This window comes from Amblyomma maculatum, chromosome 7 (genome assembly GCF_055883805.1).
Source record: "Amblyomma maculatum isolate TAMU_Amacu chromosome 7, ASM5588380v1, whole genome shotgun sequence".
In the NCBI taxonomy this organism is placed as follows: domain Eukaryota; kingdom Metazoa; phylum Arthropoda; class Arachnida; order Ixodida; family Ixodidae; genus Amblyomma; species Amblyomma maculatum.
The window spans coordinates 108,443,696-108,459,427 of record NC_139350.1 but is presented as its reverse complement, the minus strand read 5'-3'; the positions used below and the strand labels follow the sequence as shown (position 1 = coordinate 108,459,427).

The 15,732-nt window shown below is 45.8% G+C and overlaps 1 long non-coding RNA gene and 1 other non-coding gene across 2 annotated transcripts in view; one reads left to right on the top strand and one right to left on the bottom strand.

Moving 5' to 3' along the window:
• The window catches only part of LOC146184310 (uncharacterized), a 40,488-nt gene extending 25,944 nt beyond the window's left edge, over window positions 1-14,544 (bottom strand). The window contains exon 1 of the long non-coding RNA XR_014708563.1: window positions 14,450-14,544. This is a non-coding gene — a long non-coding RNA (uncharacterized LOC146184310). The remainder of the gene's footprint in view (window positions 1-14,449) is intronic.
• Window positions 4,998-5,069, top strand: TRNAH-GUG (transfer RNA histidin (anticodon GUG)). The gene has a single exon. It is a non-coding gene; the product is annotated as a tRNA-His (tRNA).
• Window positions 14,545-15,732: the final 1,188 nt, after the last annotated feature.

The window sequence follows — 15,732 nt, the reverse complement described above, 5'->3', positions numbered from 1 at the left end:
ACGTCTCGAAGATGTCTTTGATAGCTCAAGATGTATGTGACCAATATAGATATATCAAGACAGCTACAAGATATTCTGTGCTCAGTGGGTATACAGGAAACCTCGCCGCACAGGAAATCTGACTGCCCACGTGTAGAGTGATGAGTGGATTGAATTTGCCGAGATGCTTTTTGCGGCCACTGTCATAGAATGTGATAGTGTATTACTGTGATAGTGTAGAATGTGATAGTGTAGTGGCATGCGCCACTAACTGTAAATGATTTCCTGAAACCAAGGAAAGTATAAGGGATTTCTGATGTGTGTGATGTTATATAACGGTAAATTAGTAGTGTAATTATTTTGTTTTGCAACGCGAATAAATTTTACCTGTGAGAGAACTTTTACACACTTTACAGAATATACAATAATCAGCGATTAATTTTCAGTAACGTTGAAGTGCAAGCTACGAATTACTCGCTGCGTAGACATCGTTATAAACTGCGCATGGGCACTGTCATGTTCTGGCAAGCAATTTTACAGGCTGAAAATTTCTTTATCACTAATTATTTAGCAGTGACTAAATCTTATGCGAAGTAAAATATTAGGGTTGCTTCCAAAACAGATGCCGGATATAAAACTATTCCAAAAGAAATGGAGGTCCTCTTATCATGCGACTATAAAAATGTATTTATTCCCGAACTAAACACTGATATTTATTCCCGCATGAAGCTGTTTTACTCCCCTTGTCAGAAATGACGAGTTTTGTCGGAAGACAGCATTTGGACGGAAAGGGATTATAATTATTATAATAGCTAGGCTACCAGTTGTGCACATTGATCTACGTGTATTATGTAACATTTAGGGTAACAATTAGGTGCAGGGAGCTAGGCTACCAGTTGTGTACATTGATCTACGTGTATTATGTAATATTTAGGGTAACAATTAGGTGCAGGGAATACGTTTCCCAAACATTCGAGCATTTATTTAAAGCAAAATGTGCTCACTAAAACTTTTACGGATGCACAGAATCCTTCAACAACAAAAGAAAAGAAAATAAATGCATATTGGCCCGGGTTTAACGCATGAAAGCGGCATCGGCTAAGACGGATGATTGCAGAGGCTGGTTTTGGTGTCGTTTTTTTTTTCATTATTAACACGTACCACATTTACCACGTGGGATTGTTTATTGTGCAGTCAAATCCCACAGCAGAGAAACGCCTTTCGAAACAGTTGTGATTGAATCCCCCGTTCTCGAAATCAGCAGTCGAGTACCCTTACCATTGAAACACCGCGACAGTGGTTTAAAAGCAAAAAACAAACAAAAAAAAACAAATTTAGTACTCACACAACTCTATCGTGCATACAGAATACAGACGGCATGGCAGGCATAGAGTGGTCGGTTCAAACTGCATTCTGCTATATGAAGCAGTCTGCGGTGGCATATGTTTTGGCAGCTGCGGTATTCCAAACAGAAACTGGAATATGCGATTTCTGAGCGTTTGCATTAACTTTTATTGACGGCAACGACCTGTTTTGCTTTGACACGGCGGTAACGACAGTACTACTTCGTTTCAGACATTGCATGTCAAAGGATCTCAAGCGCCGAAGACCGCGATGGATGATGTCCTTATCCAAGCATGACATGCTCGATACGGACAAGTATATTTATTTTTAATGAAGCGTGGGGTTATAGACTGTTCATATTCATTTTTTAAGAGGCATATAGGTAAACAAAAGCCCACAGGAACTGCGAAATAAACAAAAGCACTCCTGTGCATGCCGCATGTGCGCGCATAAATCACTGCGGGCTGGCACGCGACGCGAAAACGCATCGACACTGAGTAGGTTTCGCCACTGAGCCGCAAGGTGGCGACTCTGCTCAATCTGTGAAGGCCAAATCACGTGGGAATTCCGCAACAGGCAGACGACCATTGACTATTGTCTAATGTCGCAGGAAATTTATAGCAAGGTCACAAAAATGGGAATAGACGAAGAAGGGGAGTGTAGACTGGGAAGTGATCATAAACGTATTAGTCTGCGGATGGGGCCCTTGATAAAAAGAGAAATGGAACTTAGATAAAACGTAAACGCAAAATTAAACGACGATCAAATAGCGCAGATAGCAGCAGACATAGAGGAAGCAATAGAGAAAAGCCCCACGGAAGACTGGGATTATCAACAGGTAGAACTACTTATAAGGAGTAAAATTCAGGAGGTTAAAGTAGCAAACCGCTGGAATGGAAAGAGGAAGCCACGGAGCTGGTGGAATAAGGAAATCAGGGAAGCTATTGAACAACGACGGGCTGCTTCAAGGGAACACCGAATGGCAAAGAAAGCACAGGCTTCTCAGGAGGAAATCGACCAAAAATGGGAGTCATATCGACAAAGGAAACTTCAAGTGCAGGCCCTCGTCCAAAGTAAAATAAGACCGTCCACCGATCGCTGGATGGCTGATATACACGATGCCTCTAGAGGCGGAGCAAGAAAATTCTGGAACCATATCAGCTGGCTAGGGAAGAAGAATCAAAGAAAGCAAGATCGGATTCAAGATAACGAGGGAAATTGTTTAAAGGGAGACAACGCAGTGAACTACATTACATCAGTTATAGCCGAGTCATTTAAGAGCGACGATAGGGTAATCTCCGCAAATCAGGAAGCAACACAAGGTAGCAGAATACAAAGCACCTTAGAACTGACCAATCTAAACTGGAAAAAGACTGAAAAAAAATATTCCTAAAAACACATCTACAGGAATAGATGGAATTCCGATCAAGCTGATTAATGAACTCGGTCCAAAAAGTAAGGAAACGTTGTTAAAAGCTTTGGAAACAGTCATAACGAATAAGCAAATTCCGGACAGCTGGCGGCAGAGTAAAATGAATTTGATTTATAAAGGGAAAGGAGAAAGGATGCACATAAAATCCTACAGGCCGATTACCATTACATCTGTAATGTACAGGTTAGCCATGCAGGCGGTGAAATTAAAGGTGCAAGCATGGGTTGAAAGTAACAAGATACACGGAGAACTTCAGAACGGCTTTAGAAATGGTAGGCGCTTAGATGATAGCCTGTTCGTGCTTATCCAATGCATCGAAATATCTAGAGTGGAAAATAGACCTTTGTATTTGGCCTTCCTGGACATAAACGGGGCGTACGACAACGTAAGCAGGGAACTCCTGTGGAACATATTAAAAGAAGGTATCGGTTATGAGATAATAGAGTTCCTACAGGAAATATACCGGGATAACAAAGTAGAAATTACGTGGGAAGGGATAAGAAGTACGGATGATGTCAAAGTATGCAAAGGATTAAGACAAGGCTGTCCTCTATCACCGGTGCTGTTCATGCTTTATATGATAAACCTGGAACGGAGGATACAAGACAGTAACCTAGGTTTTAACCTGTCATATAGATTAGGTGGAAAGGCGGTAGAGCAGCGCCTCCCCGGTTTGATGTATGCAGACGATATTGTGCTGCTAGCTGAGAGTCTGGAAGAATTGCAAACTCTAGTTAGGTATTGCGGAGACGAAGGGGACGCTCTAGGCTTCAGTTTCAGCGCAGTTAAGTCGGGTCTGATGATTTTCAACGGCTCAACTGATCAGGGTCTTAAATTACAAGGCCTTGAAATACCTAGAGTAGCAGAATATAAATATTTGGGGGTATAGGTAAACGAAGGATTGGCATACATTGGAAAGCATGAGCAATCACTTAAGGCCAAAGGGCGAAGGAATGCCAGGATAATGAAGCATAAGGCATTGTGGGGATACAATAGGTATGAGGTATTGAGGGGTATTTGGAAAGGAATTATGGTGCCCGGACTTACTTTTGGAAATGCGGTTTTGTGCCTGAAATCAGAGGTACAGTCGACATTAGAAACAAATCAGAGATCCGTTGGACGATTAGCACTAGGTGCCCACGGCAAAACTACAAATGAGGCGGTACAGGGAGATATGGGCTAGGCATCTTTCGAAGTACGGGAAGCTCAGAGTAAAATATTATATGAGGAACGCCTGAGGAAATTTGACAGTAACAGATGGGCGGCTAAGGTATTTAAATACCTGTACCTAAAAAGCGTTGACTCACAATGGAGGAAAAGAACTAGGAAACTAACTAGTAAGTATGCTAGTAACAAGGGCGGAGAAATAAAGAGCATTAAGCAACAGGTGAAAAACACAGAAGGTAAAAATTGGATAAATTCGATGGAAAAAAAAAACAGAGTGTGGAATTATACCGAAAGTGGAAAATGCAGATCAGGAAGGAAGATTTCTTTGATAACTCAAGAGGCAGTGCCCTACTTTTTGAAGCTAGATCAGGGTGCCTTAGAACACGCAGCTACAAAAAGAAGTTTAACAATGGAGATGACGCATGTGCTGTATGTGGAAACTCCAGTGAAACAATTGACCATATTATAATCGAATGCAATGGTATCCATCCGGAAGTTGATGCAGGCGCAATCACTGTTCCTGAAGCTCTGTGGTTTAGAGATAACAGTGGCCGGGTGAATAAACCAGCGGTGGAAACCAGCAAAAAACGGCTGGAAGATTGGCGGCTTAACAGCAGAGAAGTGACATAATGTTAGTAATGTAGGAGCAAAATTTAATAAATAGAATGATGGTTTAGTTAACAATTCTAAATCAATAATTAAGATATATGGAGAAAAATGAGCATGATAGCTACTGCTACCACCCCGTTTCAAAGGGGACGCTCCTATATTCCATCCATCCGTCCGTCCGTCCGTCCGTCCGTCCGTCCGTCCGTCCGTCCGTCCGTCCGTCCGTCCGTCCGTCCGTCCGTCCGTCCGTCCGTCCGTCCGTCCATCCATCCATCCATCCATCCATCCATCCATCCATCCATCCATCCATCCATCCATCCATCCATCCATCCATCCATCCATCCATCCATCCATCCATCCATCCATCCATCCATCCATCCATCCATCCATCCATCCATCCATCCATCCGAGGCCAATAGCAACAACCAGTCAATGCAATCTGAAGAACCAGTTTTTATTCTTTGGTGCCGTGATCGTATAGTGGTTAGTACCTTGCGTTGTGGCCGCAATAACCCAGGTTCGAATCCTGGTCACGGCATAATTTTTTTCATTTTCTTATGTAGGAGGAGGAACACGTCTATTTGCGATCAATATCTGTAATCACATGTGTAATAGAGGAATTCCTAGACTCGTTAGATAGCTCGGAGCATCGCCCTCGGAGATGGTCGTATGGTATATATGTTGCCCATTTTTCTCCTGAATATGCCTAACCAGATTGGCTTCTAGCTCTGATCATACCAGTTGCCCGCCTCAGAAATTCGTTACATTGTTGAGCAAAATTTTACAGGAACCAATATCGTACGCCACTTGTGATAACTACGTGTGCTATGTGGCCGCAGGTCGGGAGAATATTTTTGTAGGCCCGTGTTTCGTGGTTTTTTACCTTGTTTTTTTCTTTGAGAGAGGCTCGTAGCTCAGTCAAAAGGGCAGCTGCGCGGGAATGTAGTGTGAGCGCCGATTCCGTACGTTCGCAATTTGTGTTGCTTTCGTTCTTTTCTTTCCGGGCTTACGCGCGCGCGCGCGCGCACGCGCGCACGCACGCACGCACGCACGCACACACACACACACACACACACACACACACACACACACACACACACACACACACACACACACACACACACACACACACACACACACACACACACACACACACACACACACACACACAGACACAGACACAGACACACACACACACACAGTATATAGTATGATAAGATGATACTACAATAATAAATAGGATATAAAATTTAACTGTAATATGCCCTTGACTAACCTGTGATGCAGCTTTTCAGATAATTCCTCTGCTGATATCTCACTCCCCCTTGAATGTATCTACCCGCTCTGCCTTTTTGACGACGGACGAGAAATCCATGCTGTACAGGCCATGATAAAGCACAAGCATGAAAAATCTGAACTCTTTCTACAGGAGCACAATATGCGCTATTTTTGTGATGCTCAGAATGCTGGTTTGCAGGCTCGCTGGCTTTTCCTGCGGTCGCACTGGTACGAAACCACTCGCAGTTTCGACGATGCTGCCTAGTTTACTGTAGCGATATATTGCATGTAAACGAAGCAAACGTGTATCATTAAGCAAAGAAAGAACATTGTTTCATAGGTGAAGGAATGAACGAATTGGCGAGGCGATGTAATGAAAGCGGGGAACTCAAAATGAGCTCCACTTCGTACGCAACCTTGTTGACGCTAGTCTTCAGCAGACACTTGATGCATATGGAGGCGATGTAGTCCCAGACGGCCGTGATATCGAACACATATGCACTATTATACAGTGCGATCCCCTTGCGCATGCTTTCACTGCGGAAGAGCCCGCGAGACGCGCACAAACGGCTGATCGCTCGCGCGCACCACGGCCCCGCTTGCCGCATGGGGCCCGCCTCGGGTTCCAATGGCCGCCGCTACGCGGCTTTCAGTGGCGCCCCTATAGGCGCTGCGCATGGCGTATAACACTGCCCAATCTACTACACTTGTCCAAAAACATCGCATAGACCTTCTTAGCTTTCTCAGCCATTTCTACGGTAATCGTACCATTCACAGAACAAGAATGTGTCTTTTTTTTCTCGGCACTAAAACTTGGTTACGAGCCCGCCGTGGTTGTGTGCCCACAACTCAAGAATACTAACAACAATGCCGTCCGCGCACGGTTGTAATGAGAGCATTCGGAGTACAACGATTAATCCCAATAAACGCATCAGTCAAGACATCACACGAAGCAACGATAACAAGCAACCATCGCAAACATACTTCACGAAGCATCAAGCAGCAGCTTGGTGCCGACTTCCCGACGCTTCTCCGTACAGCTAAAATTGTTTCGCGCGCGTAAAACACAGTTTTCAGAAAGGACACTTCACACCCACGGCAGTTCTGAAGCACAGCACATACACGAAACACGATTGATATCAGTGATCGGCACGTAACACGAACAACATCTTATGCTCACGATCGCTGCACATAGACGAATGAATGCGACTAGCAAAGCTCCCAATTCATATCAACGTTCGGAAAACAAAGCGTACGCAGTGAGCTTTTCGCTCGTAATAGATACTTGCAGGCGATTTCACCAACTTGGCAAAACAGCAATCGTTCCGAACGTATCACTTTCGCTTCGCTCCCACTAATTGTCGCTGCTATGAAACTGTCCGTGAAACCAAATAAACACTTCAAGGCACTGCAACTATGTAGCGGTAGTACATCTTCCGTAGGTTTGTCGGCCACTTGTCAACTCGGTACAGGCCAACTCAACTGGGGGAACTGTCACTCGATGCTTGTGCACATGGCAAGGCAAACTTCCAAGTCGCTTTGAATAATCGTAATAAACGAGCAATAGCGACATGAAGTCTATCTTTCATCGACAGGCACCGTCCGCCTAGGCCTTCTTTCGCCTACGCTCGGTCGGCGGCCATCTTTGAAAAAGTAGGAGGAGATTGCGAATCGCTTCCGAGAACGCATGCGACAAAAGTTGAAGTTGACCAACTCTATGCGGCAGCCGGGTGGAGGACGCATGCTTCCGTCCGCCCCATTGTTAGGACTAAGGCTTAGTTAGGACCTGGCGGATGCGCCCTCGAGCGGATGGGCGCAGCGCCCAAATAGTGACCGTACAGCAGCCTTAAGAGTTGACTGCAGCGCCGTTAGTTCTCGCTACCGCCACTTGGGACACTCATCCGCTGGGCGGTATGGGGAGCTGTGAAACTGAGTTTGTTCTAGTAACGTTGTTGCAGATGTAATCGTCGTCGCTACTGTCACCATTATCATAGAGGATGGATGGATGAATGGGAAAACTTTTTTCATCGGTTTCTAGAGCTGAGGGTTCAGTTGGATTGTTGGCCACGCCAGATGGCCGCCAGTTGCGTCCTGTCGGCGATCTCTTCGGCCCACTCAACTTTCGGTTGTCCAATACGGTACCTTTCTGCTGGGGCATACAAGGCCACTAAAAGGATACCATGTAACCTGCTCTTTTTGAGTCTGGCAACAATGTTGGCTAATTTCCCAAGAAAAATTGCGTCCAAGAGAGAGAAAGCAGCGGCATCAGAGAAGGTTGGCTTGCGGAGGCTGTTCGCAATGCCCAATGGAGGAAAAAGAAAACTAGGAGAGAGCGCGCGCAGCCTCCGCCAGCCAACCTTCTCTGACGCCGCTGCCTCCTCTCTCTTGCGCGCAATGATTCTTGGGAAATTAGCCAACACAGTTGCCAGACTCAAAAAGTGCAGGGTATATGGTATCCTTTAGTGACTTTGTATGCCCCAGCGGAAAGCTTACCGGGGTGGACACCTGAAAGGTGCGCGTCTCGTCGCAACACATAAGTTACTTTGTTTAGAAATGTTGCATTGTACTCAGTGTTTATAGACCAACAACGGGGGCGCTCGCGGCGCCGCAGCCGACTGGGGCAACTGGGTGTGAAAAGTAGGGTTCGCGCCCCTAGAAATGCATGGAACCGAAATATTTCAAAGCAGTTTTCTCATTTCATGGGGCACCTATGATGTCATTATTCGGCGCAGAATAACCGTGAGCATACTAGAACAGAGCGTGAAAGTACGGAATATCATTACCGAGTCGAAGTATCTTTAAAATACCGCGAAACATATGGGGGTGCGGGTTGGGAGGGCGACCCATAAAAACACATGTGTAAACACAGCTTACCGTAACATTTTTCTCGTTTCGCAGAGCACCAGAAGGGGTGGCCGGTCGTTAAACGTTGGTCAGCGCTTTGAAAAACTGTATGACAAAGCAGTTTACATTAGGTAGCGAAATACTGGAAGTAGTAGGCGAATATGTCTACTTAGGACAGGTAGTAACGGCAGATCCGGACCATGAAAAGGAAATAACAAGAAGAATAAGATTGGGATGGAGCGCATTTGGCAGGCACTCGCAGATTATGACTAGCAGCTTACCGGTATCGCTCAAGAGGAAAGTATACAACAGTTGCATCTTGCCTGTACTCACCTATGGGGCTGAAACGTGGAGGCTAACCAAGAGAGTTCTACTTAAGTTGAGGACAACCCAGAGGGCTATGGAACGAAAAATGGTAGGGGTAACATTAAGAGATAGAAAGCGTGCAGAGTGGGTCAGAGAAATAACTCAAGTTACCGACATTCTAGTGGAAATTAAGAAGAAGAAATGGACATGGGCAGGACATGTAGTGCGTAGAGAGGATAACCGATGGTCGCTGAGGGTAACAAACTGGATTCCAAGGGAAGGAAAGCGTAGCAGGGGGCGGCAGAAAGTTAGGTGAGCGGATGAGATTAAGAAGTTCGCAGGGGTCAAGTGGATGCAGCTAGCACAGAACCGGGTTAAGTGGAGAAATATGGGAGAGGCCTTCGCCCTGCAGTGGGTATAATCAGGCTGATGATGATGATGATGATGATGATGATGACAAAGTATGCCGCGTCATTGCGGAGGCAGTCTAGTTTTGAAACTCGCGAATAATCTATGCTGTGAATCCGGACACCGCAAAAATGCTCATGTAGCGAATCGCGCAGTTTTGTTTACAGTCTGATATGCTGCCGCATGGGATAAATTAGCTTTATAATACTGTCGCTCAATTGATACATCCTACACAAAATTACATTTAAAAAGCAGTTGTCAAATGACTTACGACCGGACGAAAATCGCGCATTGCAACAGACAACGGCGAAGCTACCCATCGCGGCCGCCTCCAGCTCCGGAGCGTCTGCTAGCGACGGCGCCGGTGGTCATCTGCAACTGTGTGCGGTAATTTTATCGTGTTGTAAACAGTCCCGTTAATCGTCAGACTTGCAGTACTTGCAAGGGAACGTAGTGTGCGCTGCAGCAACGTCGGACTACGCGAAAAACTTGTTGGAATCGGATAAACAGCACTACAATGAGAAGCTGTAAATTGACGGCGTTGTGCACCCGGACCCATTTGCTATGCCTGAAACACATTGGGAAGTCCTCCAGACTGACGCATGCGCTCTACCACCATTGGGGCAAACATTGTAGTGCATTTGAATTTTTCTCCGAGTCGCTTCACCGCAGAGACCGTCCAAGCGTACAGGTCCTTGGAGGCATACAATTCTTTTGAATCAGGTGGTTGCGTGCAAGGTCATCAACGGGCATATATGCTAGTTAACTATTTTTTTCGTTTATTTTCTTTTTTTCCGTGGTTGGGGGGGGGGGGGGGGGTCGCTATATGGCTCTCATATATCGTTCTGCGCTTGCTGTTGCGGTTTCTAGCTCGTCTTTTTTTTTTTTTTCCGTACTGCGCAGACCATTCAACGCGTGCATGTACGTCGGAATATAGAGTCTCTCAGAATGTTTGCTTAGGATTTGCTCACCACATGCCTGTATCGCGACGCACTTCATGGATTCATTTTAATACTTCCCGCCTCTACTTAGCCACGATCGATGTTTTCAGAACGGAATGACGGCATGCCCGTTATTTTGTGTTCTATTCTCTCAATTTACGAAATGAACCGTGTCTCGACGGCATCATTACACTACGTTACGCGACTCATGCGCGTCGCCAGCACTTGGAATGGTTTTTTCTTTACTTCCGCCATCATGCAACATGATGTCGGGGCGTGGTACAAGGCGTTCACAAAAAAAAAAAAAAAGAAAGAAAAAAGCCGCTTGAGCGACTAGCCTCCTAGACGGGGGGGGGGGGGGGGGGGGGGGGGGGATATTTGTTTGTCTGGGAACGCGCAGCACATATTGATTGATAAATATGCTTTACAGAGATGTCATGCGCGAAATCTTGTTGCACACATATATATATATATTCATGCTCTTAAAAGAATGCACCAGCTCTTAACAAACGACTGCTTTCGCAGGCGCAAATTAAGTTAGCTTCTTTGCGAACCGTTCTTTACAAATATTTTGTATGGGCCACGCTACCTCAGTGCATTTCTAACTCAGATTCTTGACAATGATGCGTTTTAAAAGTAGTTTGCCTCTGCAGTGAAGCAGCGTATAAGCAGCGGAGGAGGCTTACTCGAAGACCTTCTCTGCGGCCACGGCGCAGGAAAGCCGGCAAGGAGACCCTCCCCCTGGCTGAGCCCCTGCCCCGAGGCCCATGTCGGTGTAAATAAAGTCTTCTCACTCACTCAAGCAGCGTATACTTTGTTACACAGTTCTTCAAAGCGCTCGCCAACGTTCAACGACCGGCCGCCACTTCTGGTGCTCTGCGAAATGGGAAAAATGTTGCGGTAAGTTGTGTTTACATGCATTTATATTGGTCACCCTCCTAACTCGTACCCCCCATACGTTTCGCGGTGTTTTAAAAATACTTCGCCTCGGTAATGAGATTTCATATTTTCACGATCTGTTCTAGGATGTTTATGGTTGCTCTGTGCCGAATAATGGCATCATAGATTGCTCGTTAAATAAAAAAACTGGTTTAAAATATTCCTGTACCATGTGTTCCTTACGACGCTGAATCTAATTTTCAACCCCAGTCCGCCTAGCCTGGCGACAGAAACGCCACCGCATCGTGCTTACGTGGCAGATTATGAAAATTGCTGCCATCTATCGCAACTTCAGCGAACCGCGCTACGCGACGCGTGGCCGCCGCGATCGGCTCCTGCCACAGAGTTAATACACAAACTTTAGAGGGTAAGCTGAGCAGGGAAACGCGCTTCCCACTGGTTCACCGCCATCACCAAACTCACCACTGTGGTCAGCGCAGTTTCTGCTCACTGCGTCAAAAATGAACAAAGGCTTTAACAAGCGTTTTAAAAATTGCTGCAGATAACACAACTGTAGGGAATTTCTATACATTGTTTTCAAGTTTCAAGCCTATTATATGATCTTTCAGGCACCTTCTTGGTCGTAAAGTAACGATGTAGAACGATTGAAAACCCTGTTTGCGAGCAGACATATAGATCAACAGTAAACACACGCGATCACCCTTTGACATTTACTGCATGCAGCACTAGCCATCCCCGAAAGACCAAGAAGAGCCGTTGCTGTGGAATTCGTCAGTTTTTTTTTTTTTTTTTTAATATACTGTGGTTGTTGTCTTGCGACAAAGCAAATTTGTGACGTGTTTTCAGGTGATCGGGCACAGAGCAGATGCATGTGTGCTCGACGGACGAAATGCATGTAAAGCGCGTAACAACCGCAGGGATAACCGGCCTTACGATAAAAACTCAGAAGAAGCAGGACACCTATGTGATGTTACAGTAGGTACACAACGCAACATACCACCAGAAATGCTCCAGACGCAACGATACTGCCGTTGTTTACAGCACCTACTCTACAGTAGCCACAGTAGCCGCCGGTTAACTGCACGCCGCCATCTTCCCACGATCTGCGTTGCCAGCTTCAAACCATCTTCATGTGACAGATTTGACATGTAAAATCATCTGGCAACCTTTAAATAGTATAACGATGGCGGCAATCACGTGGTCACCACTCGAATGCATTGGCTGAACGGGCAGCTTTCCCTCTAGAGTTTGTGTATTAGCTCTATGGCTCCGGCTATCGCAGCGCGACGCCATATGTTGAAGGGTCGAGTGAGTCGGCTGCGCTTACGGCTGCTGCCGTCGAGTTAGTTGCGTCTCCTTTGTGCTGTGGCTTCCACGTTATTTGTTCGCATTCAGAGCAAAAAATGAGGGAATAATCGACGATTGACTTGTCCACGCTGCCTACATTCCAATTTTACTTTGTGAAGCGATCCTGCACTGTCAAAACTTCTTACGAATGGTTGCACCAGCGTAGCTACAAATGGCAAAACCTTCGGTGCTGCTCCGACGCATTCCTTTACACACTGCTTCAATACGCGTCCATGAAAGTGCAAAAAAATATTTATATTGCTTCCTGATGTAAAAGATGTCTGCGATGTCATTACGCTGTATCAGGCGCCGCAGGATATTTTCGAGTCCAGCACGGGCAAGGCTCAACTTGCTACTTCGCCCGGTGCTTGGTTGTGATCATTGTCGTTCCGTATAGTACGTTGTACGTACTACGTATACACGAAGTCGATTAATGTTGTTTCCTTTTTTTTTTTTTAATATAGGACTGATGCCTAATAAACACTGCGCTCCGATGGAGCTTCACAATTCCCATTACAGCGCGCGCACTACTGTTCCCATCTTCTGTCTGGACGTTAAGACGCTGATGTATCTCATTAGCGAGTAAACAGCCCTATATAGCAGATTCCATATTCATATGTTACTGGCTAAAACCCCCAACCACGTGAATTTGCTGGCGAAACGTTACAGGTTAGCGACGTGATTCCGTGCGCCCTGATCCTCCTCAGATATGTAGCTCCTGTTGCTGTCATGTCGCGGTTCTAGTTCGTGAAAATCAATATATAACAGATACTGCTGTCTGCGAAGTCAAATCGCAGAGTTCTGCCTTATACCCAGACGCATTGCCAAGTTCCTTTGTGGACGCGTATTCGAGCAGTGCTTTGAGCAATGCGCAGTTTATGCAGCAAAGTCATTCTCCTCTCCAATGACGCAATTTTTTTTTATTTTTCTTTCCGTGATTCTTGACGGAATCGAAGTATTTCAAAAAAAAAAATTTGTTGTCGATGATCTCGATGAGCTCAGTAGTGAGACAGTCACCAACTATCCGCGCCTATTGGGACTCTGTACCAGTTTCTAGCACTTCAGAAGAGCTTTTTTTTTTTTTTTGTTTTAGGGGGGGGGGGGGGGGGGGGACGAGGTTTATGGCTTTCTTTGCTTGTGAAGATTTTGAATGAGAAAAACTAATAGCACTGCATTCTATTGCGATATTCGACACTAACGAAATTCTGCACGAAATTGTTTTGTGCAAATTAGCAAAAACATACGGGCTGTCTAATTATGAATGTATTTTTTTTTATAGCTGCCTAACATATTTTGCAAAGTCCAAATTTAGGGGAGTGCAGTCAGTTAACACCTGAAAGAACACAAATGCCATCAGTGTTGAGCTGTGATGTATGGGGATTTTATGTTGTTGTTTTTTTTGCCGTTATGCAAACAATAAACATTATTTGCCAGCAGCAATTCAAGGAAGTAGTAGAATGTACCGAGCAATAGGCATGGAGAAAATGTGATGCATACGTTTTGTAGGGCTGGGTTATTTTAGACAAAATAAAGTTGGAAGCTCTTCCTTGTTTCTGCTACAATAGTTGCAGTTGCAAACCGCACTGCTGAGCGCGGTAAGGCTCGCTACAAAGGATATTGCTCTACAGATAGTTTTAAATAGTTGACAGTTTCAATCCCTACCTCATTACACTAAACGGCATTATTCAGTAATATGGTTGGGAGAAAACAAAACTGGCGTGGTCCGAATTAAGGCGTAAATCCATAACTCGCAGAGAAAAAATCTTGCACTAGTAAAAAAAAAAAAAAGAAAATGACCGCCATCACTATAGCAATAACAATCATGCGAACTCGCGGTAAACGAGAGCAGCTAAATGGTAGCGGCAGTTGCTGCCACGTATACTTTGAGCCATACCTTTTGCAAGTCGTGATCTGGAGACGCATCCCAGCAAGTGAAGCCTGGGGCCCTATCTTCGACACATATGACCGCCGTTCGGCGCCATGTTGTTTCTCTGACTGGTTGTCAGAAAAGTCACGTGTTTCAAATTTGTGGCGCGAAATTGCGGTTTGTTGAAACGGCTTTTTGCGGTGACGTAAAAATTATATCAAGGTGAAAACTGATTTTTAGCAACGCTATTCATGGTGTCAGTATGGTATTTATAAGTAATTGTGGAGGGAAAACAGAGGTATATATGTTAGAAAGGGAAGCACTGACAATTGTATTACGAATGGGCTGAAAGGAACTGCCTACTCTCAAGAGCCGACTCCTGAAATCTGATTGGCTGACGTTGTGTGGCGGGAAATACGTCATGTATTAACATTTAATGATGACGTCAAAATGACGTTTCATTACGTAAAGGATGTTCTGCTATTGCAGTGGGGCCAGATCAAGCGACGGTTCCGTTCACGAACTTGTTCCTTTCGCCGCTCCTAATTGGTTGCCACGTCCCGTCCGGCCTGACCCCCAAAACTTCCGCAGGCGGCTCCGCGTTTTTCGCTACGTGACGGGGCGGGGCCACCGCTCCGAAAGGAAACGTTTTACCGGCCGACGCAGGAACCGCGACGAGTTGGTCCGTTTCGAGAAGGAACCGCTCTGCGCTCCCTGTGGCGCCTCATGGCCGTAGTCGAGCGACGGCGCGCGCCGCAGCTGCTTCAGTACGGCCGTCGTATATATATATATATATTGTAGTGAACGAAGCGCGGATGTCACGAAACACGAAGAGAACAACGAAGTGCCGCTGTGCTGCTCGAGCTCACTGGTTTGTGCCTAGACGGACTGTGTTCCTGTGCTGTTCGCCGTGCAACTTATGGTCCCTGTTGAACCCTCAGTAGAACCCATTTCACTTGGTGGAGGTGAGGATTTCCGTCCGCCCTGGAGCTTCGCAGCCGCACACTACCGACAACAGCCATGACCGATGCTACCACTCCTAGTCCAACCGCCTCCTCGTCCCCCGTCTTCTGCGCTGGAGCTTTGCGCCAACGGGACCCTCCTATATTCAGCGGAACCGGCGACCACGACGTGGAAAATTGGCTGTCCTCATATGAGCGGGTCAGTACGCACAACAAATGGGACGACGGTCTCAAATTAAATAACGTGATATTCTACCTAACGGACGTTGCCAACCTGTGGTTCCACAACTACGAGGCCGATATCTCTTCGTGGTCTGCTTTCCAGACCACTTTTTCCGATATCTTCGG